The sequence below is a fragment of the Notamacropus eugenii genome, chromosome 1, assembly GCF_028372415.1.
Source record: "Notamacropus eugenii isolate mMacEug1 chromosome 1, mMacEug1.pri_v2, whole genome shotgun sequence".
Taxonomy (NCBI): domain Eukaryota; kingdom Metazoa; phylum Chordata; class Mammalia; order Diprotodontia; family Macropodidae; genus Notamacropus; species Notamacropus eugenii.
In genome coordinates this window covers 400315314-400342689 of record NC_092872.1, presented here as the reverse complement: position 1 = coordinate 400342689, position 27376 = coordinate 400315314, and the positions used below count along the sequence as shown (strand labels likewise).

At 38.6% G+C, this 27376-nt stretch overlaps 1 protein-coding gene and 1 non-coding gene across 3 annotated transcripts in view; both read left to right on the top strand.

The window, feature by feature from the left end:
• SLIT3 (slit guidance ligand 3) overlaps positions 1 to 27376 on the top strand; it is a 796526-nt gene that overhangs the window by 330398 nt on the left and 438752 nt on the right. The window lies entirely within an intron of this gene.
• LOC140521929 (U4 spliceosomal RNA) lies at positions 5644 to 5720 on the top strand. The gene has a single exon (XR_011973190.1). It is a non-coding gene; the product is annotated as a U4 spliceosomal RNA (small nuclear RNA).

The following is a 27376-nucleotide window of genomic DNA, read 5'->3' as shown; positions in this document are numbered from 1 at the left end:
TTTTTATTGATATTTTCTGTTTCTCACATCACTGTAGTATTCCATGTATTCTCTCCCTGCCTTTCCTAGAGTACCATACTATATGACAAATATTATTATTTTGGAGAGGAAAAAGAGAAAAATAGAAGCAAGACAAGTAAGTGATATACTGAAAAAGTCCAAAAATATGTACAACGTGAACACCTGTGGATCTCTCACCTCCACGAAGGGATTTTGAGTGAGTTCTACTTAGTCTTGATAGTTTTATTTTATTTACTTTTTGGGGAGTAGTCATTGTTCTTCCCACTTGGATTGTTATAATTTCTGTATATATTGTTTTCTTGGTTCTGCTTACTTCATTCTGCGTCAGTTTATATAGATCTTTCTGTGTTTGTCTGTATTCATCTTGCACATCATTCATTACAGCATAGTAACTCTCCATTACATTCGTGTACCACAATTTGTTTAGCTCTTTCCCATTTGATGGGCATCTACTTTTGTTTCTAATTTTTAGCTGTCCCCAAAATTGCTGCTGTAATGTTTTGGAGTACATAAGTACTTTATCAGTGACTTCCTTGGGGTATAAGTTCAGCAATAGAGTCTCTGGTTCAAAGGGTATGGACATTTTAATAACTTTATTTGTGGAATTCCAAATTGCTTTCTAAAATGATTTCACAGGTCCACCAATAATGTATTGGTGTGCCCACTCTTCCGTAACCTCTCCAACATTGGATGTCATTTTTTGTCATCTTTGCAGCTTTTCAGGGTATGAGGTAAAACTTTAGGGTTGTTTTGATTTGCAATTCTCTGATTAATAGTGATTTGGAGCATTTTTTTTAATGTGGTTGTGACAGTTCTTTTGAGAACTGTTCATCTTTTTTGACTATTGGGGAATGACCATTAGTTATATATCTGTATTTATATCTATCTATAACTTATTAATTATTTATAATAACTTGGATACCAAACTCTTATCAGGAAAATTTGAAACAAAGATTCTTTTTTCCATTTGACTGCTTCTTTTCTTATCCTGATGCATCAATGTTGTTTGTACAGAAACTTTTCAGTATCAAGTTCCCTTTTCTGCTGTAGATATGGTATATGTTCCTTCAGTTACTTTAATCTTTTTTTTTTTAAGGCTCCCCTTTTTTCACTGGCTCTCTTCTCCTCATCCCTATTCCCCTCTTCTCATTTCCTATTCCTTCTTCCTTTCCTCTAACTTTCTAATTTCTAACTTTTTTGGTACTCCTTCCAAAACATATTTCTCTCATGGTCTTCACTTTCTATTTACTCTAGATCCTCATGCTGATTCATGATACCTGGAATTATCTGATCTCTCTTTTTATCTCTGTATTTTTCATGTTATTAAAGCTTTCAGAGTATCCATCCTAGGCCCTCTCCTCTAGGCATCTTCTGCCATGGCCTTACAGGGATCATCCTGTGGATTTCTCTTTTCCATTTTGCTTCATTTCCAGAACAACGTCCATTGCTATTGTTGGTGGGTTTTGTTGTTATTGATAATAATGCGGTGAACATTTATTTAGTGTCTACTGTGTGCCAAGCATTGTGCTAAATAAGTGCTTTACAACTATTATCTCATTTTATCCGGGGAGGTAGGTGCTGTTATTATTCCAGTTTTGCAGACAATAAAACTGAGGCAGACAGAGGTTAAGTGAGTTGCCTACGATCGCTCAGCTAATAAGTATTTGAGGCCAGATTCAAACTCTTTGAAGTCTGGTGTTCTATGCACTGTGCTACCTAGCACTGCTCTGTGGTAGGGCCCCTCCCCAACCATGTGCATGATTATGCAGCCCACCACTGATCTATACTCTTTCTTGTTGGCTTCTTTGTTTTTCTACATTTGCTTTCTATGCTTTCCCTTTCCTTCAGATGCCATTTGCCCCCAGAGGTTCCAACTCTCCCCCTCCCCAGACAATTAGACTTTTAAGCACCAAATCCCCCAGGCCTCATCCCACTATGCATGGTCCTCATCCCCCTTCATTGCGCATCTCTTCACTCATAGGAACATCCACCAGTGGAACCCCCTTCCCACGTACAAAATAAGGCTTCCTACCTTCCCTTCTCCCTTTCAGCCTTTTAATCCTCCCCTCATTCTCCTCATTCATTTCCCTAAAGGTTCTTCTCTTTCTGAGACCATAGAGGTCACCTTCCCCTCGTTGCCAGCACGTGATTTGTCCCAAGAACATCAGTCGCTCCTCTCTATTCCCCTTCTCCCTTCCCCCTTTCATGTTCCCTCCCGTGTTGTAATGGAGCATTCCCCACAGGCAGGATGTCACCAGGCTCTGTCCATAATGCCCTGTCTACTTCTTCACTATGACTTTTACCAGATTTCCACCTGTCTTCACCCTCATCTCCTTATGTATTGTTAGGACAGAGTCCATCCTGGTGTTCTCTGTGGTTGCTCTTGCTATTCATAGCTGATGGTTTTATTCACTCTTCTTGCACTTCCATTGTTTGCACTGTTCAAGAGTCAAATAATCTCTTCAGTCCTGGTTTTCTTCTTTGTCACGGGGTGTCCACCCTTTAAAGCTTTTTAACTTGTTTCTAGTGATTGACTTTCCTTGAGAGTACCCTGGAATGTCCTCTCTTCCCTCTTCTCTTTTCCCCTCTTTTCTGCTCTTATTTGAGTGAGCGGCAGACACTGAAAATTGTTTTCACCAGGCCTACAGAGAGGTCAACATTTCTTGATCTGGAGTGAGAATTGGGATTTTGTGTGACTGTGGGCAAGTCATCACACAGGGCCTCAGTTTTTTTCATTAGTATAATGAAAGGGTTAGACTGAACAAGATGTTCTCTACTAGATGTTAGACTAGCTCTAAAATACTGCCAATTTCTTTGAGCCCTGTGTAAAAGGAAGACATTTTTAACATTGTGTTATTAAAAAGTGAGCCAGACTAATGCTAGAATTGACTTCACCATACCGTCTTTGAAGAGGATCTGTTATCACTGGCAGAGCATGGGAGGAGCTAGGGGCTGCAACTGGAAGCCAGAGACTGATCAAAGAGCCTCCATCTTCTCTTGGCCATCACCCATGCCAGACAGATAACTGTAAACTATGGTATCTGGGGTGAAAATATTGAAAAAATTATTTGAGTCTTAATGCTCCCAGTAAAGATTGTATGCATTTTGTATTGTATGTATGCATTTATACACATATGTATGTGTGTACATATGTGCACATATATATGTATTTGGGGGTGATGGAGTATGCTGTTGTTCAGTCATTTGTTAGTCTTGTCCAACTCTTCATGACCCCATTTGGGGTTTTCGTGGCAGAGATACTGGGGTGGCTTGTCATTCATTCTCCAGCTTATTTTACAGATGAGGAAACTGAGGCAAACTGGATTAAATGACTTGTACAGAGCCACTCAGCTAGTAAGCGTCTGAGGTACGATTTGAACTAAGGAAAATGAGTCTTCCTAATTCTAAACCCAGTGCTCTATCCACTGTGACACCTAGCTGCCTTTGTATGTGTATGTGTATGCGTGTGTGTGTGTGTTTCTGACACTCTAGAAAGGCAAATTAATAGATTGTTTTAGTCTATAAAGTCCAACTGTATATCTTCACCAGGTTGTCCCACAGTACCTCAAACTCAAGGTATACAATCTGAACTTACCACTTTATCTCCAGTAAACCTGCATCTTCTTCCAACTTGGCCATTTAGATTAATGATAATATCCTCCTTGTCAACAAGTCTTCAGGCACCTGGATCATTCTTGCCTCTTCCCTCTCTTCATATTTAAACAGGTTGAAAATCTTGTTAATTCTTCCTCTTTTGTATACCTTGCATCCTTTTTCTTTTCATCTAGAGGCGTTTTGGCAACACAGTAGATAGAGCACTGAACTTGGAGACCTGAGTTTGAATTCTGCCTCAGACACTTACTAACTAGGTGACCCTGAGCAATTCATTTAACTTCTGTTGGTCAGTTTCCTAATCCATAAAATAAGGGCGTTAGACTCAGTGGCCTCCCAGGTCCCTTCCAACTCTTAATCTATGATACTATGGTTCTTTTACTGCCATGACATTAGTTCAGGCTCATAACCTCTTGCCTGGATTATTGCAATGGCTTCCCAATCTCCCTGCCTCAAATCTTTCTCATCTTCAGTCCTTCTTTCATAAAGTCTGCAAAGTAATTAATGTACAAGTCTGACCATGTCTTTTTTTTCTCAGAAACCCTCATCCAGGCTCCCTATTGCCTGTACAATAAAAAACAAAACAAAACAAAACAAAAAACACCTCAACTTGATCTAGAAGACCCTGCAAACTCTAGTTTCCACCTGCATATCTCTCCTTATTTTTCTTAAAAATGAGCTTTAGCCCACATTTCTATCTTGATTCCTCCCACTCACATACACTATGTTCCAAATCACAAGCACTTAAGTTCATTCCCCACACTTGGAATGAACTCTCTCCTCATTTCTGCCAGTTCAGAAACTTCTCTTTCTTCAGGTGCCTCCTATACCAGTGAGCTCCCTATTTTAAAATGTGATTTCTGTCCTAACATCTTCCTAGAGCACTTTGGCTCTCTCCTGTGTTCCTTTCACACCCTGCCTCATGTCATTTTCATCTGTATGTATGTCCTATCTTCCATCCAGTGTAAATTGTTTGAGAGCGGGACTTGCATCAGTTCAGTCTTTATTCCCAGAACCTAATGCAGTACTTTGTACATAATACTTATGTTCATGGTAAATATCCGATGAATTTTTAATTAAATTATTTAAATGAATTATTGCCTGGTCATATTATATATAGATTGACATTTTTTGGGGGGGTTCCCATCTCAAATTAAAATTTAGTATCTTTTTAGTCCCAAAGTGAAGGTTGTATTAATATCTTAAGCTCTGAGAGCTGGACAGGATTTGAGCGATGACATAATCCAAACTTTCTTGTTTTACAGGTGAGGAAACAGGAACACAAAGACATTAACTGATTTTTCCAAGATCATACAAGTGCTAAGTAGTGAAACTAAGTGAAGTCCATGAACTTTAAAATCCAGGGCTCTTTCTTAACATAAACTGTTGCTCCCCATTGAATTTGGAAAGTTCGCAAGCTATACAGGGCAGTTAAAAAAGCTGAAAATTATTCCTTTGCAGTCTACCAAGTAAATTGCTTTGATATAGTTGATATTCCTGTAATGAACACTTTCATCATTGCTCTGAGTTTCTTCCTCAATAAATGCCAGAACTTTGTGCAACATGTAACACTTTGAATGGGAATCTTAGTGCGCCTCAATGTCTAAGGGACTGGTTGCAACACCAGCTGTAATGAGTGCATGTTAGTGACTTCTTTTACTTCACAGGATACACAGAAGGCTACTTTTCTGGAGGAGATAACCTGGGGAGGTAGAGGAGTTATGAATAGTAATGAATAGCATAGTGTTTTCCTCACCACTCAAGACCTTACCCTTCTCGGTAGAAAGACAAGAATACAGAAGGAGAAGTACACATCCCATTTACGGTTTATCAAGAATGGTAGAAATGTGCAATCTATACCATGTCGGTATAAGATAATGTGGAAGTTTACCTCTCAGAGCCCAGGGTCTCAGGGGTAGAATCCAGGGTTATGGTGGATAGGGGACAGAGATAATAGATGGCATCATGGTGTGGAGATGACTGATTTGGGCTAAGATAAGAAGAAAGATTAGCTTTGTGCAGTGGCAATATTATAGCCAGTGAGGTTTAACCAAGCCATAACTATTACCAATTGAAATTTAAAGGCAGCTAAATGACTCAGTGGGTAGAGTGTTGGGCCTAGAATCAGGAAGACCTGAGCTCAAATCTGGCCTCAGACACTTACTAGCTTTGTGACTGTGGACAAGCCATTTAACCTCTGCTTGTTAACCCACTGGAGAAGGAAATGGCAAAATGGTCCAATTTCTTTGCCAAGAAAACCCTATGGGTTGTCCCTGGGGTCACCAAGAGTCAGACACAACTGACCAATAACAAAAGGGAAAGATATGTCGGGAGCCCATCTAATCTCATTCTCTCCTTTTATAGATGAGGAAACTGAGGCCCCCAAAGGGGTGACATCAGTGACTTTAATAAGGCAACAAAGGTATCCAGTGATAGAAGTAGCATTTGGATCCGTATGTTCTGACTCCAAAGCCTTTCCACTTTATCATGCTCCCTTCTTGGCACAGGTCTTAGTGCTTCTTGCCTCCCGCTGGAATGCTCCTCTTTCCTGCTAAGTTCTCCCCTCCTTTAATCTGTTGTATTCTTCCATGTTTCTCCTTTAAAAACCAACTCAAATGCACCTTTTTTTCTGGAGATTGTTCCCTAGTAGATGATGATCTTCTCTCGCTTAGTCACCTGTCTCCTCTAGTGTTTATGCTGTTATACCATGAGGTTTTTTTTTTAACTTTCTGAAGATCACTTACTATATATTTATGTACCTTTTTTTGGACCTTTCCTATGATTTCATTACTATAAGGAACTCCCTGTAATGATTTTCTCTCTCCTATGCAGATCCGCTCATGGTCCTGCAATATCTAGTTTTATTGAGTTTCCTGAATCACTCAGAGGATGCCAGTGTAACTTTTCCTGGGTCACATAAGCAATATAGTCCAAGGGGAGACAGAGCCAGGTCTTCTAAGACCAGCTCTTTATCCCCTCCACCATGGTTATCACACATAACTTTAAACTGTCAGAGCTTAAATTTGCACCAAGACTTTGGGATACCATGTTTATATAATATATTGAAATTATTTGGGTATGTCATATCCCTCTTAAATAACAATGCTGGTGAAGATGTTGTAACTAAACTTTTAGTTTCTGAGAGCACTTGGTGCAGTTACTTTGCATACAGAAGACAAGTGATAAATATTTTTTGGATTGCCTTGTTGTTGTTCAGTCATTTTTGACTCTTTGTGACCCCATTTCAGATTTTCTTGGCAAAGGTACTAGTGGTTTGCCACTTTCTTCTCTAGCTCATTTTTTTTTTTTATAGATGGGGAACTGAGGTAAAAAGGGTTAAGTGGCTTGCCCCCAGGGTCACACAATTAGTAAATGTCTGAGGTTGGATTTGAACTCACAAAGGTGAGTCTTCCTGATGTCATGTCTGGCATTCTATCCACTGCACCACCTAGCCACCCCTTTGGGGTGTGTTGCTGATCTCATTTGACTCTCATGCTCTCTTCTCAAATCATCTCCAAACCCTAAAGCTCTTCCAATTCCCAATTCTTGCCTTGGTTTCTCTTTGCTGATTCCTCTCAGTATTTTACTGAACAGTGATGGGCATCTCTCCCTGGTCCATCTTCCCTTCCTGACCCAAAGTCTTGAGTGAGCAGAAATAGATTTAAAATAATACATTGTGTTTACACATTCATTCTGTCTGTTATTACACTGAAGCATCTATGGAACATTCCAGAGTTTCTGGTTTGGAAGAAATCAGTAGATTTTAAGTATAGAAAAGTCCCAAAAGTCCCATTAATTCATAGCATACTAATTTAGAACCCGTGATAACTTGATTTTAAGTTAGGTTGAAGTTCACATTTGTATTTAGCCATGAAGAAAGAATTACATAAACATAAAATTGAAGGTAGGATATAAGGCAAAGGTTTAATATACTTAATATACTTAAATATACTTAATATACTTAAAAGAATAAGTTGATTTAAAGCAAATTAGTGAAAATCACTTCCTTTATCTATTAAAGCCTAATTTGCTAATTACAAATTTTTCTTATTTATACAAGGTGTTGCACAAATCTTAGTGCAGCTTTATGATTTCATAGCATTAATTATTCAAAACTGCATTAAGACTTTTAGAACACCCTGTACATCAGAGATCCAAATGACCTCTGTTTGGTAACATTTTTTGTTTGCCTGATCAGGTTATAGTGTGTACTTGAAAGGCTTCCTCCTAATTCAGATTGACATTTCAAGTAATCCAAATTAATGAAGTTTTACTGTGGAAATGCAGCTTGGTATATGTAAGAGGTGTTTTCTTAATATGTTGGTTATAGTAAGTTTTCGTATAGAGAATGTCATTTCACTATGCACCAGAAGAACTGGTTACTTAGCCCTGTGGTGAGTTCACTTTTCAAAATGAATTATCATCCTTTATAAATTTCAGCATTCAAATGAACACATTTATTAAGAAAACCATGCACATATTTGGAGTCCCTAGAGATGACCTGTAAACCATAGCCATCTACCTCTCCATTACTGAAAATGATCACTTTGCTACTTAGTGAAACATGTACAATTATGGCTTAGGAAATTAATTTTTTGGAAGCTACATATTTGCTGTTAAAGATGTTGGGACTATAAGTGTGAGCTGAGAACCACAAGGTTTAGACACTCTGAGGAGCAGGAGTCCTAGGCTCCTGGATAAAGATATTGTCCTCCCTCTTGTTTCTCTGCTGGTCTTCTAAGTGGGAACTTCACCCCAAAAATCATTTAGATTAAAACAAAAACAAAAGTTCTCAAGCCGGTAATAAGGATCATAATTATAACCCTGGTAGAGCAGATGGGCACTGGATTTGATAGAGAGGATACTTCTTAGCACATCTGTCTTTGATAACTTCTAATGCTTAGAGTTGAGCCTTTGAAATTAATTGATCGCTCCAAAGCAATGTTTTTAATAATGCAACTGAGAACTTTTTGTTATGTAGAGTAGTCCTTACTGGTGCTGGCTTTGAGGATTGAATTAATTTTTCATGAGTTTTATAGTGCTCCAGGCTACTGTTCCAACCTCTTCTAGCTTCTGAGGATTTTTTAATGTGTGGGGTGAATTGTTTTAAGCTTCTCCATAATGAGAACGGTATTTGCGGCTTTTTGCTTTCTCGATGGTAATGATCCGACAGAGTGGTTCTGTAGGCTTTGGGAATTTTCCAAAGTACTCTTGTAATATAGTCTACCTGATATAGTATCAGTGTATCACCTCCCATTTTTTTTTTTTTACATCAGCCTGTGGCTCACAGTTGTCTTTCCTTTTTCTGCTGCTCTGCTATTTGGTGCTCATTCCAAGGAGTCATGGTGATGGAGGTTTCCTATGAAGATTTTAGCCTGAGAAGGGACTTGAAAACCCTATCATAATAATGTTCATTCATCCCCTAGATGGTGTCTTGGGACTTCCTTCCTATTCTAAAGCTAAGATTACTTCATTTTTAACAAATCATCAAGGATTTATAATGCAGTTACTATGTACGAGGTACTGTGTTAGGTTTGAGGAGTACAGAGACACATCCTGTCCTCAAGTAGTTTATATTCAAGCAGCTAGGTATACCGTGCCCAGAGCACAGGAACTGGAGTCAGGAAGACATGAGTTTGAATATAGCCTTAGCTACTTACTAGCTCTGTGACCCTGGGCAAGTCACTTCTGCCCACCTCAGTTTCTTTATCTGAAAAATGGGGATAATAGCACCTGCCTCTCAGTGTTATTGTGAGAATTTGTAAAATGCTTTTCAAACCTAAATGTGCCTTATAAATGCTAGCTATATTGATGAGGAGGAGGAGGAGGAAGTACTTGAGTTTCTAAAGGGGCTTTCAGTTGTCAGGCTGCTTAAGGAGACTGTGCTTAGATAAATGGAAAGAAGGCATTAACCAGAGTATCACCCATCCTTCAAGATTGAGCTAAAGCCTCACCTCCTCCATGGGCTTTCCCCTGATGTAAACTACATTATATTTAACCTTTTCTGAACTGCTTTATGTACAGTTCAGTTTGAAATTTAGTAATTTTGTCTTGTATTTCTCCTTGTATGTATGCCTTCTAGATGCTAGATTGTGTACTCCCAGATGATAGCAAATGTCTGACATTTTTTTAATCTCAACACACTGTAGGCATTTAGTAAATACAGTCGAATTTCACTTCAGTTGAGTTGCGTAAAATCTGTATAATTTATATGCATAATTTATATTTACATATGCATATATACACATTCATATAGATTTACAAATGCAAATGGATTCTTAACCTCATAAATTTGGTCATTCTCTCCAAAGATGTGATTTCAGCCCTTTCGTGCCTTCTCATTCCATGTAACACTTATCTCCGGCTTTGTATAAGTTTATTGTTTATGTCAAATACTGGAGGTCTTCTTCACTTTTTCCTACAATTATGCCGCAGTCAGTGAAGGAGTTGGACTGCCCATCTGTTATCCCTACCTCCCATCAGGTGACTAACTCATGTTGTTTTTTAACTCATGTATTTCCTGATAGCATCCTTTATTCTTATTCTTCTTTGAAATTCCTGATTTGTTATCACACCTGCTCACACCCATAATATCCTTCTACTTCCTATTTGTCATGTTCATTTTTAAATTGTTGGAGACTAAAAGGTGCCATGACTCACAATCATATATATTACAACACTGGCAGATTACCGGCATTCAGAAAGATGGGAAGAGTTTGGGGTCATTAAATATAAAATAAAGTTGATAAGGAATATCTATTACCCAAATTTTGTCATAAAGTTAGATGGAAGCCTGTAGAGCTTGTCTGACTGAGGGATTGCATGTGTATATGTTTGTGTATATACACATATATGCATATACATTTGCACATTATATAATATTGTTACTGTTCACTTGTTTCAGTCATGTCTGACTCTTCATGATCGCATTGGAGTATTCTTGGCAAAGATACTGGCATGGCCATTTTCTTCTCCAGCTCATTTTACAGATGAGGAATCTGAGGCAAATTGGATTAAGTAACTTGCCCAAGGTCACGTAGCTAATTAGTGTCTGAGGCCAGATTTGGACTCAGGATGATGACTCTGAACCTGGCACTCTACTGCACCACCTAGTGTGTACGTAAGACACATGTGTATTACATATAATATTATTGTATCTATAATACACGTGTATTTGGGACAGACAATACAAGTAGACGTTGAATTGATAATTGAATTAAGAAGGAGAAAATGAGATGTCCAGGTCAGGAAAGCTGCAAAACTCCTTTAAAGACTTCATCTATGTAAATATGTCCATATGTATGTATACATATTCCATATATGTGTGTGTTTTATATACACATATACATACATATGTGTGTATATACACACACTTAAAATAGTCAAATGGATATATGATATCACTAATATGGATATTCCCTCCATTGATACAGATGGCAATCCATCCACACCTACCCATCCTTCCTGACTACTGTCCATTTTCTCTCATGATCTTGCTGCAGATGATCTACATAACATTCTATGGCCCTTCTTTGCTTTCTCTTCACATGGAGAAAGACACCAGTGGAACGCAAGAGATGTTTATTGTTTACCTCTTATGCTGTGACTAGCCCATCTTCTTTTGTAATCATATGCTTCTCTGATGACATCCTTTACTCCCATTCTCCTTCATAATTCCATGTTTGTAATGTTTGCCAGCTTGCTAACACCCACCATGCACCATATGTGTGGGTATGAAGCCAAGAAAACCTATATCTATATAGAGATGTTGCAGAAACTCTAATGTGTAAAGAAAAAATAGGAAAGCCATGCAGATTCGTCTGGCCCTCAGCTTTAAGGATGTCTGGCTGGTGAACAAGACGTATCAAAGAATTAAAAGAAATTTGGAGAATGCAAGGTGATTCTGTAACTTTTCAATGATGATTAGCAGCATGGAACTAATGAAAGGTGGCATGACATAGTGGATGGATAGAGGAATGTATAATAAGGAAGCCAATATTAGAATCACACCTCAAATACTTTGTAATTATGACCATAAATGAGTCCCTTAACTTCTCAGTCTCAGGATAATAGTACTTGAACTACTCACCTCGGAGGGATATTTTGAGGAATATAACTACCAAACTTTAAAGTGCAATATAAATTGAAGCTGTTTGTGTGCTTGGGAGGTTGTTGTTTTATATTTTTGTGTGTCGTATATCAGGGATCATGGTGTGGTACAGAGAGCATCAAATTTGCAGTCAGAAGGGCCAGATGCAAATCCTGGCTTTGTTACTTTCTAGCTATTTTGCCTTAAGCAAGTCACCTTTTAATGATTTTTTCATCTGTAAAATTATTTTTGCAAAACATATCTTCTACCTCTAAATATTAGGATCTTGGATCATGACCATAACAACAGAAACTTTAGAACTTCCAGAATCTTGAATTTCATTAGTGCGGGTATCCCTGACCCCCACCAGTACCAGTCGTAATCATTCCACCACTTAGTCATAGAGAGTTGTTGAAAATGTCATCACTCCATGGCCATCCTGGTGACAGATCTCTCTCAGTGAGATAGACTGTTCCTTAGGTAAAAGACATGTCTTTTTTGAAATTACTTGATACTCCCTTTAATTATATACTTTATATTTGCTTATTTGTATTGTATGGTATATCTTGCCAGTAGAATCTAAACCTTTGAGGACAAAGACCTTATCTTTATATAACTGGGACTTAAAACAATGCCTTGCACAGAGTAGGTTCTTAATAATTATCTATTGAGTCAAGTCAGCAAACAATTATGAAATATCTATTATGTGCCAGATACTGTGCTAAGGATGCCAAAAAGGCAAAAGCAATCCCTGCCCTCAAGGAGCTTCCAATTAATGGGGAAAACAGCATGCAAACAGCTAAGTGTGGGTAAGATAGGTCCAGCATCAATTCTAGAAAGCCCAACATTAAGGAAGCCAGGGAAACCAGAAAATGGAGTTGAGAGTGAATCCTAGATATAGGGGACTGGTATTGAAAGTGAAAGAAAGCACATCTTCTTTAATAAACAGCACAGAGTCTGGTCATTGGTCATTGATCAATGATCGTTGGTTCAAAAGGTACATGGAGGGGAGTAAGGTATAGGAAAACTGGAAAAGTAAGGTTGAAGTTGAAGTCTGTCATTGGAACCATACTCAAAGCCCTTTCTAATATGGAGGAACCTTTCCAGTTTGTTGATAGGCTATATACCAACATATTCATTGATAATTATTCTTTATATTTATATGATACATTTTACAAAATATTTTCCATTGTTACTGCCTTTGATCTTCACAACAGCCATGCATGTGAAAATTTAGAACCTCTTTTTTTTGTGTGTTACAAATGAAGAATTGAAGCCCAGAGACACAATCCCACAAACTAGTTGTATATCTAAGACCACACAACTAGTAGGTGGCAGGACTGGAACCAGAAGACAAGTCTTGTGCTGTTCCCCATTATATCCATCTTTTCCTTGTGATAGTATTGTGACACTAGTAATATGGCAGGTTAAGGAAGGACTGTACATTTCACTGATCAAGCAGTGGGTGGATTGCTCAAATGGGAAAAAAATCAAGGAACAACTAATTCTCATGCCATTTTTTCTCTACAGCTATTAGCAGCACCTGCACGAGAGCTGCTTAAGCCCACTTTGGTGCATTGATCATCATTTATAGAGGAGGAGGCAAGGGGAAAGGTACTGGCCACAGGAGAGATTTCCACTTTTTGAGGTTAGCTAATCAGCAGCGGTCAGATGGTTATTTGTGGAATCCTTCAGGCCGTGATGCGTATGCACCAGACCTTTCCCTTCCTTCATTAGAGGATAATTGATTGAGGTCAGAAGTTTTAGAGGGTCTTGGGAGATTTTTAATCCAGTGGCATCATGCAAAGCTCAATACATCAATAAGACACTCCCATAGGGGATGGAGGAGTAATTGAGATGCCATACCAGCTGGAATCCAGATGAAGATGCATTTGGAAGCTTAATCACCATCATGTTCTACACTAAATATTCATCTGTCTGTCTCCCAAAGAGGACAGGAAATTAAGTTGTCAAGGGCATAGGGGAATGAGGGTTCATCTAGGAGAAGAGACACACACCTATATTCGTAATCTTCAGATATGTAAGAGAACCTTAAATGATCTAAGCAACAACCTCTTATTTACAATTTTATTTCCCAAGAAAATTTTAAGCTGTTCATGCACTGTTTACTAAGTTTACAGTCACTGAGATGGGCTGCTAGAGTAATTCAGCCTCTTTACTGGAGAATAAATGCAGACAAGAAACACCATCCAGAAACAGAAATGCTTTATTGAGCCAATATACAGAAATATTAAAGTTGTGTAAACAAGCAAGAGGGAGTAGGGAGATTCCTAAACAGAGCCGACAAGCAATGATTGTACTTGTCTCATTGCAATGCATCCTGGAAATTGATCTAAACACAGAATGTACACAGGAGGAATTACATTACATGTTGTTGTTTTAGTTTAAATTCTGTATGGTTATACCAAGGAGTCCAAATTTCATTTTAAAAGGGAGATATGTAGAACCAATTCTGTCGATGTAAATATTATGTTGGTTTCTGTTTCTGGTACAACAGAATGATTTAAGTGTCTGATTTAGGTAAAGAGACAGACTTCAATCATATGAATGTCAAGTACAAGATTGATTGTGCCAAGCCAGAAGATTCTTTTTGTTATTCCTATTTCACAGAATAAGACCAAGCTTTCCCTAATCAGCCTAGAAGTAGTGAAAATATCATCATAGCCTTTTACAGAATTCTTCACTGAACCTAGTTTCATTTGGAACAAAACTGAGAGTGACGTATGGTTCATTTCTCATAATAAACATAGAAAGCCTTGGAAATGGTTGGAGGAGTGGGATAATGTTACCTGCCCACAACAGTGAGGCATGTAAAGCAAGACAGAACCCCTCTCTGGACCTTTGTATTGTCTATCCCTATTCCTGAGATGTTCTCACTCCTCAGTGATGTTACTTAGATGACCCCTCCCCAATTTCCTTAAAAGCTGAGCTTAGTGGTACCTTCTATATGAAGCCTTTCCTGATTACATACATCCTCTGCTCCCAGTTGCTAGTTCCTTAGCCACAGAAATTACCTTGAAGTTATTTTGTGTCTACTTCATGTTCACTTATATACATTTGATGAAAGTCAGCATGGCGTTGTGGCTAGAGAGCTGGCTTCAGAGCCAAGATGAGTTGGGTTTAAGTTCAGCCCCTGACATATATTGGCTGTGACACCTTGGACAAGTCATTCATTTAAATGTCTTTTCCCCAAGTCACTCTCAAAAATGACAACTTTCACTGAGGGAGGAAGCTTCCTCTTCCGAGGAATGCTTAACAAAGATTGATTGATTGAATATCTTAGTATTAAAGGGACCTTTGAGTCTAGCCTACTTCCTTTTTCTTTTTGGAGGCAATCAAGAGTTAAGTGACTTGCCCAGGGTCACATGTAAGTAAGTGAGGCTGGATTTCAACTCAGGTCTTCCCGACTCCAGGGCTAGTGCTCTATCAACTATACCATCTAGCTACCCCAGCCTACTTATTTTTCACAGGAGGAAACTTGAAGGTCAGAGAAGAGAAGTGAGCAGAGCTGGAATTAGAACTGAGGTCTCTCATCTCTCAGCCTAGCACACCTGTGTGTGCGTGCACACACCTAAACATATATATTTTTGTAAATGTGTGTGTGTATACATACATACATACATGCATATATATATATTACACCACATTTTTCTCTCTCATTCCAAACCCCAAAATCTTGACTGCTTTATCTTCATCTTGTGTTACCACTGCCCCATAAGAAAATGAATTAAAACATCTTTAGAGCTCTCATGTTACATATAAAAGTGGGATTGCTGGCTTCACAACCATTATCACTAAAGGGCAGGGGTCTATTAGGCACTTCTCTTGATGCTCAGACTTCTCTGGGACAGAGGAAAAAGCAACAGGGGCTTCTCACCTCCTTAAAATTCAGTTTAGAGACTTGGCGTTCAACGAAGATGTTTAGCTTGCTTTGGTGACAGTAACAGGGGAAAGTAGGACAATAGGTTCTTAGAAATGAGGGTTAGAGGTGTGGAGTACATTAGCCTCAGTTTGTATGGTCTACCCCAATCTGTGATTTCCCAGTCGGCATACCTAGGACAAGATATATTCCCTTACTTGGTTTTTCTTTTTTAAAAAAATACTATTGTCATTTTTCAGTGACTTTTCCCCATTCCTCTCCTGCTTAGAACCCTCCTTTGTAATAAGGAAATATAATTAATACAAATCAACACCTTGGCCACATCTAAAAATGGTTACTTCATTACATATCTAAAAAATATGCCCTATTCTACGTCCATAGTCCTTCACTTACCAGAAAAGAAATAAGAGATTTACCTCATTGTCATTCCTCTGAGGTCATGAATGGTCACTGCATTCATCAGAATTTCCAAGTCTTTTGATATAGTGTTCCTTTACATTATTGTGGCTAAAGTTATTCTAGTTTTGTTATTTTGTTCTGCATCAGTTCACACAGATCTTCTTAAGTTTATCAGACTTGTTCATATTCACCATTTTTAAGGCACAATAATGTATCATTACATTGATATTTCACACTTTGTTGAGCCTTTTTCTAATTAATGGATACGCGCTTTCCTTCATTCTACAGTGAATATTGTGAAAAATGCTACTACAGATATGTTTGTCTATGTGAGACCTTTCTCTTTTTCTTTGACTTCACCCTAGTACTGGTTTTGCAAGATAAAGGATATGTTTATAAGAACAGCACTTAGTGTTCAATAACAACACTTAGTCCAATGCTCTCGTTTTACAAATAAGGAAACTGAGGCCCAGGAAAGTTAAATGAATTGTCCAAGGTAAGGTAGATGATAATTGTCAGAAGTAGGATTTGGACCCGCATCTTCAGTGTGATTTCCATTCTATCACATACAAATAGGAACAGAGAAGAGTCATTGTCAAGTCAGTTGCAGAGCTGAGATATGGAATCTAATTCTCCTTATTTTCAAATGAAAGAGGCAATAGTCACTTTTCCCACCTAAGGCATAACTCATCTGGACCATAAAAAGATACCTTTGGGTAACTTCCTTTGCATAGTTCATCTTTAAACCAAACCAGAAACTTAAGTGTTCAGGGATACAAGGCCTTAAATTTATACCTTGCCTTAGCCAGAAAGCTATTACTCTGTAGACTAACAGGATGTCCTTAAATAGATACAGCTGGCAGCAGCTGGAGACAGCCTAAAAATGGCACCGTCTAGGTAACTAATGACAAGTGTGTAGTCACTTCTTCTTGGGGACCAGGATAGAGATGCTTCTGACCCATTATTTCCTTTCTTCAAGGACCATGCACTGACCTTCATTGGGATCGATTATTATAATCTCTTTTTGTTTTCCTTCAGTCATTTTTCAACCGTATCTGACTCTTCGTGGCCCTGTTTGGGGTTTTCTTGGCAAAGATGCTGAAGTAGTTGGGCCATTTCCTTTCCCACCTAACTGAAGGAAGCAGGGTTAAGTGACCTGCCCAGGGTCATCTAGCTAATAGGTGTCTGAGGCCAGATTTGAACTCAGGAAAAGGAGGACTCTATCCCCTGTGCCGCCTAGTTGCCATTATAAACTCTACGGCTCCCCAGATGGAGACTTTTAAATAATAGTCAAAAAAAAAAAAAAGGAGCTAGAAAGCCTGTGTGCAAATGGCAAGAAAAGAACACAAACTGCAAATATTCTATAATTGTAGAACATACCAAGCCCTTGCTTCCTTGGTCTTACATGGTAGTTTCATTGATAACATTTGATTTAAAATCTCTAATTTCTTAAACCTGGAAAGACTTATATGAACTGATGCTGAGTGAAGTGAGCAGAACCAGAGCACTAAACACAGTAATAGACACAGTGTGTGAGGACTGTTTTTGATAGACTTAGCCCTTCTCAGCAATGCAAGGACTTAAAACAATTCCAAAGGACACGTGATGCTAAATGCCATACACATCTAGAGAAAGACCTGTGGAGTCCGAATGCAGAGCAAAACAGACTATTTTCTTTTTTGTTTTTTTCTCATGATTTCTCCCATTTGTTATAATTTTTCTATGCAACATGACTTATATGAAAATGTATTTAATAGGAATGTACTGTAGAGCCATATCAGGCTGCATGCTGTTTGGGAGAGGGAGAAAGAGAGGGGGAGAAAATTTAAAACTTATGGAAGTGAATGTTGAAAGCAAAAAATAAATTAATAAATTGGAGAAAAAAACAACCAAAGCAAAATCTCTAGTAGTTTCTTTTAGAGATCAGCTCAAGAATTACCTTTCCTGTTTCCTGACTAGAAGACAACCAGGTGGCACAGTGGATAGAGGGCTGGGTCTGGAGTCAGGAAGACCTGAGTTCAAATCTAGCCTCATATATCTGCTAGTTGTGTGACTCCAGGCAAATCACTTTACCTCTGCTTCAGTTTCCTCAGCTATAAAATGGGCCTCAAAAAAAAAAAAAGCACTTCCCTCCCATGGTTGCTGTAATGATCAAACTGAGATGTTTGTAAAGTGGCATTTAGCATGTCTGAGGCACATCAAATACTTGTGTCTTTCCTTCCTTCCTATTCCTTCCTGCCCCATCCCTGTCAGCTCTCTTTATCCTTCCCCCACCCTGAAATTATTATATAATTTATTTCTACTGTATTTGCCCATATTATCATTTTTGTTGTATGTGTATTTTGTATTTCCTTCTATTTGTACATATTCTTTTCCTCAATAGGATGTAAACTCCTTGAGGACAGGGAATGTCTTCTTTTTGTGTACATGTTCCTGGCACTGCAGCAGTAGTACTGGTTGAATTGAATTGAGAGAATCCTGGACTTACAGCTCTCCTGTGTGTCACCTGTGTGACCTCAGGTGAGTCACTCTCCCTCTCTTAGAACCAGAAGTTTTATAGAAGTTTTCTCTTCTGTAAAATGAGAGTTGGACTACATGAAGTATCAGATTCCTCCCAGGTCTAAGTGTGGGAGACCTTCCTGGATCATAGTCTCACCTCTTACCTCTGGGTGTGCAGGGCCTCTTTACATTACCTATTTTTATGTTTGCAACTTGGTAGCAGATAATTGAGGTCAGGAGATTGTAGACCTAGACCTCGATGTAGTCCAGATCCTTCATTTTACATTTGAGAAAGCTGAGGCCCGGGAAGAAGGAGTGCGGGAGTCTGGTGGCAAATTTTTGAGTAATCAGCTTCCTGGGCAGGGGTGGGGGAAGGAGCAGAATGCATGCACGGCACACTTTTCAGGTCAATCCACATTATTAGTATTTCTTCATAATTTTCCCAGTTCTAGACAATCTACAGTACAATAAATCAGTCTTCGATTTGTAGCATTTACTGATTCCTGAGGTGTCAATGCACACCCTGAAATTTAAGAGTTGGTTTTCACTGGCCTCGGAGTGACACCCGCAGCATACCATTGTTGCAGTGACTTAGTTTAGGTAACAAAAATAGTAAATGGCAGATGTTCAGATTTGAACCCAGACCTTTCGACTCCAAGTTCATTTCTTGATTGTGTACCTATGTGTATCTAAGAGGCATCATTTGTAGTACATGAAAAGGATGAGGTTGCTGGAGTCTGTACTTGAATTCAAATCCCACCCCTGTTGATGACCAGTTGGGTGACCATCAGGGGTCTTAGTTTCCTTATCTGTAAAATGAAGGAATTGTTCTGGATGGACTACGAAGTTCTCTTTCAGCTCTGGATCCATGATCCTATATGTGTGTTTCTATATGGAGATATCTATGTCTATGCATACATATATACACATATATGCATACATATACAGGTATATGCATATATATGTATATGCATACATATATACAGACACACATGTATATATATGTGTGTGTGAATGAATATAAACTTCATTCTAAAATTCATTTCTTGAATACTTAATATGTTTATATCACTCTGTTGGAGGAGGAGATATGCCAAAAACTTAGGTTAATAGCACAAAATAATTATAGAATACATGTTACAATGGAGTACACAACATGTGTCAAAAAGTGGCAAGACAATCTTTGCTTATTGGTTTTTATGGGAAGGAGAAATCCCTGTGACTTGGCATGGGCATGGAAGATATCATGGAATAGGCAGCTGCCCAGCATCTCGTCACTGTCCCTCTGCCATTCTTGTCAAGGACAGCTCCTTCCCTTCTCACTTGAGCTGCATGGTGGGTTAATCTCCCAGTGAACAAAGGGCCTGTGAATGGTGCTGGATGGAGTTAGTGTCAGACTGCAGAGGGCAAACATTGAATATTCAGATCCACTTTTCTTGACATGGCTTTGATGTTAGTATAAAACGTGTTGAATTACATGAGACTTCATGTCATGTGTCACATCAGTGTTGATGCTTAATCCTGACAGGTTAATTAGTAGTGGAAGGAGAAGAGTGTATTACCTTTCTGTTTAAGACCAGCTCTCTTAACACCTACTGAGAGCTTTTCAGTTGTATGTAATGCTGACTACATCTTCTCAGTGATTAGCCTTTGAAAAACACCATCTGTAACATTACCCCATCCCTATCCCCAGATTTATGACAACCTAATAGGCTATTGGAAAGGTCTGTGGGTCAGAAGTAAGGATACTTGCATTCTGGTTCCAAGTGGTTGTTAGGCCTTAGCTAAGCATACCACCTCCTTCAACTCAATAAATAATTTTTATTTTTTCAGTTTTCCCAGAATTAGAATAGGGACAACCAATCTATGTTCTACCTACTTCACATCTTTTCTGGAAGATAAAATGAAATAACTTGGAAAGTACTTTGGGGAATAGTTATACACCATAATTTGGGTTAGGGGTGGGGAGTGGATAGAGAATCATTCGAATTCCCAAGAGCCCTTGGAAAATTATTTATAGAAAGCCAGGATTTGGTGTTCTCTTGTCCAGCTTATGTCAGTTTGAAGACTGGCATGTCGGGGCTTAGAAGAATATCTCTTCCATGTCATGTGTGACCCTGGTGCCATCTCATTCGTGAACACAGTGTTAAGCGAGTGGAGACCTGTTCTCCATGTTCCTAGAAAAGGTCATCCAACTTAACGCCTTGTAAAAATCTTTAAATGCCAATAAGCTGAATTCATTTTTGACATCTAGACTCCCATATAATTAAGAACTCAGGTCTGGAGTTTGGTTCATCAATGTGCATCTATCCTCATTTACATAAAACTTAGGTTTTTACCAAGTCTCCAGGCTACATCCACCAAAATAAGATAAAATAAAATACTGTTAAGAATGAAAGAGCTAAAGATTGAACTAGAGCCCATATTTTTGTTAATCCCTTCTTAACATTTCACTTGAAAAGAACATTGCTGTATTTGAAAATTAAATGTGGTCTGTTGAGATTGTCTTTATGGTAGGAAGAGGGAAACAGGTTTTCCTCTGCTTTCATTTTGGTTTGAAAATTATCCAGTTGTGTACTCCTTAGTCAATGGTAAAAAAGCATTTCCTTCATAATTTGAGGTATTTATTTATTTATTTTTCACCTTTCTGTCTCAGAAACCAACTAACTTGTACCTGAGGCTCTCCTCAGTCTCTTAATGTCTTTATGTGAAAAGTTACAGTCTGATGGGAAAACCCATTAGGTGCAGTGAATGGACTTTGTTTGCTCAGGCTGAGTCCACTACACAGTAACTAGACACTAGAAAAGAGAGAAGTGAGTCTTATAGTTCCTGTTAACCTATTCTCTGATCAGGACTCATGGTGGGGGGTAGAAGGAGAGAGCTTACTAAGAGGAGGAGCAGATGTGGGAACACTGATTCTTGTTAGCCATCCTCATTTCAGTGGGGTAGAGTACTGTGGTTTTGAGAAAGGGACTGTCAATCTGCTAGTTGGCAATAGGTACTTATTAATTGCCAGGCACTGTGTTAGGCACTGGAGATAGTAATACAATGATTGAAACAGTCTCTCCTGGTGAGGAACTTACATTCTAGTGGAGGAAAAAGCAGGGACACTTACATATACATATATTTGTATGTATGTGCATACATCTATGTTTAGATAAGCATATGCATATATATTTGTATATAGTGGCTAATATATAGTGGCATATATATTTATATATATATGTGGCTAATTGTATATAATATAATTTATATAGTGGCTAATATAGCGGGTTGCTTTTAGGGAATAGACACACCTGTTGAATGAACTTTGGAGGATGGGACATTCATTAAATTATCAATGAGCATTTATTGAATGTTTACCATGTGCTAGTGAGACCCCTTGACCTCAAGATACTTATATTCTATGTATTCTATCAAGGGAAACATGTATGTATCCATACATAGGTATTTATGTACATATGTATATACTCATGATTATGTAATAATAGTAGCTAGAATTTATGAATCACTTCAAATTTTACAAAATTTCATAAATATTATCTAATTTTTCTCCTCAAAATAACCCTGGGAGATAGGTGCTATTATTATCTCCATTTTACAGATAAAGAAACTGAGGCAGAAAAAGGTTGTGACCTGCCCAGATCACACAACTAGGATATGTCTGAGGCAGAATTTGAAATGAGGTCTTCCTGACTCCACATCTAGTACTCAGTCTACTACACCGCCTACCTAGCTGGCTAACTATATATATATATACACAAAATAGATAAAAAGTGGTTTCAGAGAGGAGGGCACTATCAATTGAGGAGAATTGCAAAAGGCTCCATGTAGAACTGAGTCTCAAAGGAAATAAGGATTCTAAGATGTAGAAGAGGGGAGGAATGCATCTTTTATGATAGAGACTAAGTTCCTCTATTGTTGGTTGATATCTAAGTTACCTGTTCTATATTGTTTGATTCAGTTGTTTTTTCAGTTGTATCTGATCTTCGTGACCCCATTTGGGCTTTTCTTGGAAAAGAGACTGAAGTGGTTTGCCATTTCCTTCTCCTGCTCATTTTATAGATGAGGAAACTGAGGCAAAGTGTCAAGTGACTTGCCTAGAGTGACACAGCTAATAAGTGTCTGATTCAGACTTGAACTCAGGTTGTACTGACTACAGGTCTGGTGTTCTTTCCAATGCACCAGATAGGTGTCCTTGGTCTATGTAGGAAATCAATATGGAGATGGTGAGCTTGCACTCCTGAAACTGCTCCCAGAGTTGGCTCTGTAATACCTCCACCCTCAGGGAAATTAGTGACTATAGTCCCTTCTTCTGCTAGCTTCCAAACCTCCCCCAGGATCTTTCCTGTGAGAGAGCAAACAGGGAACCAGTGAGGAGCAGACTTATGTCAGTGAATTTTATAAATAAATAGAAAACAGGATCACAGCCCTCAAATGAATGGCATATAAAATGGATAGGATTAAAAGTAGATTGCAGAGAATAAAAAGTGTCATCATCTCTTAAGTGAAAAGTAGCAAAAAAACCTTCATAAAGTCCCTTTAATTAGTGTGTAAAATGGTTAAAATTAGATTTAGAAAGTAATTGTCAAAGCTTTCACATTCAAAAAACAATGACATAGAATTATAAAAATGATCTAAATCTAGAAGCAAAGGGGTTTTGTTTCCTAGAAACCTCTCAGCAGATTTAAACCAAGGAAAAATATTATTTCATATTCTCAGTGAGTGAGTCATAATGAATTACTTTATGAGTGTGCTGATATATTTAGGTTGTAAGTGCTGTAATTCTTTTTCATATCATGTGTCCCATGGCCTTCATTATACAGCAAACTTCTGAAGGGCAGTTCTGACTCGGTGTGACTTGGTGGGCTGTGTCTGCTCATATAACTCTTCTCCAATCAATGGCACTAACTATGAAGGAGCATTCATATGACAGAGGATGGGAGGGGGGAGGCACTCAGTGTGAGGCAGCTTGTCATCCTGGAGAACAGATTGCAATTTCCCCACACCCACATGAAACCAAAGGGAATTAGATAGCCATGTAAAGGCTGCATGGTTGATCTGTAGTTTATTTCTGTAATTTTTTCCGGTGGGAGCCATGCACGAGTGTGGTTGTAAACATTTAACCATGAGCTCATTGGGGGAGGGGGAGGAACGTATAGAGGAGACATTTTTAAGGTCAATTTGCATTACTGACATTTTCCCCAACACTTTCTTAAATCGAGACAATCAACGAAACATTAAATCAAGTCCTGATTTGTAGCATTTACTTATTTCCTAGGTGCAAATTTACCAATCTTTTCTCAATCTGAGATGGCTCCTGCCCGCCACTGGGGCCATATCTACTTCATTAACATCACCAAAAGTATACAGAAAGTATCCGTGTGTTTAATGTGGTGCGAAGTTCTATAGAAGACATTATGGTCTACTGCAAGGGTAGGGAACCTGTGGCCTTCTAAGTCCATGAGTGTGGCCTTTTGACTGAGTCCAAATTTTACAGAACAAATCCTTTTATGGAGGGGACTTGTTCTGTTAAGTTTGGATTCAGTCAAAGGACTGTACTTGAGGACGTAGAGAGCCACATGTAGCCTCGAGGCCACAAGTTCCCCAGTGCTAGTCCCCTGGATAGAGCCTGAGTTCTAGCCTTAGCTTTATCTCTACCTCTAGTAATTATGTGATCTTGGACAAGGTCCTTTAGCCCTCTGAGCTTTTATGTCTTGTCCATAGCATGACTACTACTAGTAGTACTATCTACCACACTATATTGTGATGAAGATAATATACAATATTAGACAGAAAATACTTTGAAAAAACAGTTTTGCATTGCTAAAAAATATTGTATACAAGTGTTATATTTTTAAAAGGAAAAATATTTAAAACTTATCCACTGATATAGTCAGATGCAAACAATTGAACACAATGAATAAAAAGGATAAATACTTCAATGACGTATATTTTGGAGTGGTGTTCATTAGGGAGTTCTTATCAATTGAGTTCCCTAATATGATTAGTGAAATTAAGGGTATTTGATGTTGAGTGGCCCATTTGCCAGTTTTAAGAGTGCTGGTGTTTGTGTGGTCAGGAAATGCGTTTGAAGATTGGTAGCAGCTATGGACTACCTACTCCTGGATCTACACAGAGAGCTGAGAATTTGAATGGGTTTTGTTGTTGTTGAGGCAATTGGGGTTAAGTGACTTTTTCAGGATCAAATAGCTAGTAAGTGTCTGAGGAGCTGAGAATTTTTAAATGTGGAAACTAACCCTGACTGAATCATGAGAAGAGAATCAGGTATGGAGAAGAATTCAGCTCTTGAATACTTATTTATACCTCTTGCAGGATGCACGTAGGGAAAAAGGAAAGGATTCTTTTTCTCCTGCCTTTCTCCATTAACATCAGTGTATTAGTGAAGAAGCACCTTATTTGAGGAAACACACACTTGAATGTAGCCTAAGAGGAGAATGCTACCCGAACTTCATCCTTTAGGGAAGAAATTCAGAGTGACAGAACTTGGTATCTGAAACTGAAACGTGTCCCCTCAGGAGATAGTGACCCCATCACTGATGTCCTGAGGAGCAGAACAAGGAAGGCTTTCTGCTGGGACAAGAGTGAACATTCTAGTGTTTTCTGAAATAGCCTAGCAAATGTCCCAGCAGAGAATTTTCAGCTTAGTCAGAATCCAGAGATGACGGAGACTCTCACCTGTTTATAGAATAATGTGCCCCACAGAGAACCAGCTGAGTGAGCTCAGTTGGGCAAGGGCCTTGAAGACAGCCGACTGTGGTGGAATCAGCAGAGTGGTGCCTACATCACGATGGGTCATTTGGTGAGGAAAAGCCAAGGGGACAGCAGAAGTGGACCTTAGGGGCTGGTCATGGAGAAGGGGTGAGTTACCCCCTGCACATGTGGTCTATTCATGCATCATATCTCTACTTTCTCACTCTGTTCATTGATGGTGTTTATGTTTGTGGGAGGGTGTGCCCTTAGTTTATGGGGGTGAGGGAAGAAATAGTTTTTCCCCTTAAAAAAAAGTGCTATCCCAGCAAATGCTTTTGCTTTGAATAAATTGTGTCCTCTGACTGTTTGACCATTAAAAAAAGTACAGCACATCTGTGAGGAATTGTGAGCTTATAGTTTTAGTAGTTTGGACCCTGAGGGTATTTGGAATCTGGAATTGCCACCCTCCTGGTGCTGTGAGGGGTGTGGCCATTAGGGTCCTATATCCACTTCTGTGGAGCCATAATTTACCTCAATGTGGGCACTTCCTCCATCTGTGCAGATTACAACCCATCTACAGTCTCATCCCATGTGATTCTTATCCATGTTCTCCTATAAATCCTCCACAAAAGGCCTACCCAACATGCTGGTGGCCTTCTTCTCTGTCTTTTTTTCTATTTCATGGGTACTCGAGCAGCACTCAAACTGTCCATCTGTTATCCCTCATTCTTGATATGTTACCAGCTGGCCTTCTTTGCCCATCACACATTTCCTGGATGAAATCCCTCATGCCATTTCTTAGATCTTTGTGGGAAATGTAAAATGTGCTGCATCCTATCTACCCTTGCTGTGCATCTCTCTATCACCCTTTGGGTCACCTGTGATTTTGATTCTTCACATTTGGGGTGTTCTATGACTCACAAGAGCATGGCATCATTAAAAGAATAGTGATATTAAAAATAATGAGATTTGGTGCCAGTAAATAACCCGGAGTCATTAAAAGCAGTGTCTACTGAATGGATACATTAGTACCTCAAAGAATCCATTATCTTATTGATGTGAATAACCTTTCAGACTCAGCTATGCCTTCGTATTCTATGCAACACTCACTCATAAATCCTCCATGGGGAGTCCATTCACTCTACTCGAAGACTTTTTCTAGGCCTTTCTCTCTCTTTTAACATCACCTGGGCACCAGTGCAGCACTTGAACTATCTGTCTTTTATGCATCACTCTCACTACCTGACTAGCTCCATTCCTTGATCAAACATCTCCTAGATATGGTGTTTTATTCCATTTCTTGCTTGCAAGTTGTTATTAGTAATATGCTACCTTCTACCTGTACCTGTCATACCTCATTCCATTTTCCTTTGGGTTACCCACAATTATGATTCCTCAGTAGATGTGATGTTTTATGATACATAGCTGTGTAGCTACATCTAGAGAATATTGGTGTTAAAAATGGATTTCTTCAGGGAGTAGCTTAGGATCTTTGAAAGTACTAAATTATTTCCCCAAAGTCATCCAGTTCACTTTCTCCCACGTGTTAAATACTGGACCTAGCTCACTGTTTATTTCTAATATCTTTTTATAATGTAAATCTTAATGGACCAGCCCAATGGTCTGTCCATACCACTCCATATCAGTGTGGAAACAGTAGGCATTCTTTTGTCTACTTGTTTTCTCCTGTGTGACTTACTTGGCAAGGTTATTTTAAGTGGTTGTGGCTCTCATTTGGGAGGTTGTGTTATATTCCAATGCTTGACAAAAATAGGAGTGTCATCCACAAAAAAAGGATCATCAAGGAAGCTTTAACATCTATAAGGAATGCCTCTCTGATTTACTCAATTGCTATTGATACAGAAGAATCTCTGCTATTATATAGGTCAAGAGATCTTCTATGGTTTTGTATGCATGGACCACATCTTCTTGGGGAGAGCCTTTAAGACTGTACTTTGTTCTACTTCATCAAAGCCTTTTAAAAAATAATCATTTTATAATAAATATGGTAGGTTCTTATTACTTGTACTTTTCATCCAATTGTGCAACCGTAAGAATGTGGCCAACTGTAGAATATTATTTGCAAAAACTTGCCTATTCTTTTTTCATATTTTTGTCAAGGATCCCCTCAATCTGTGTGT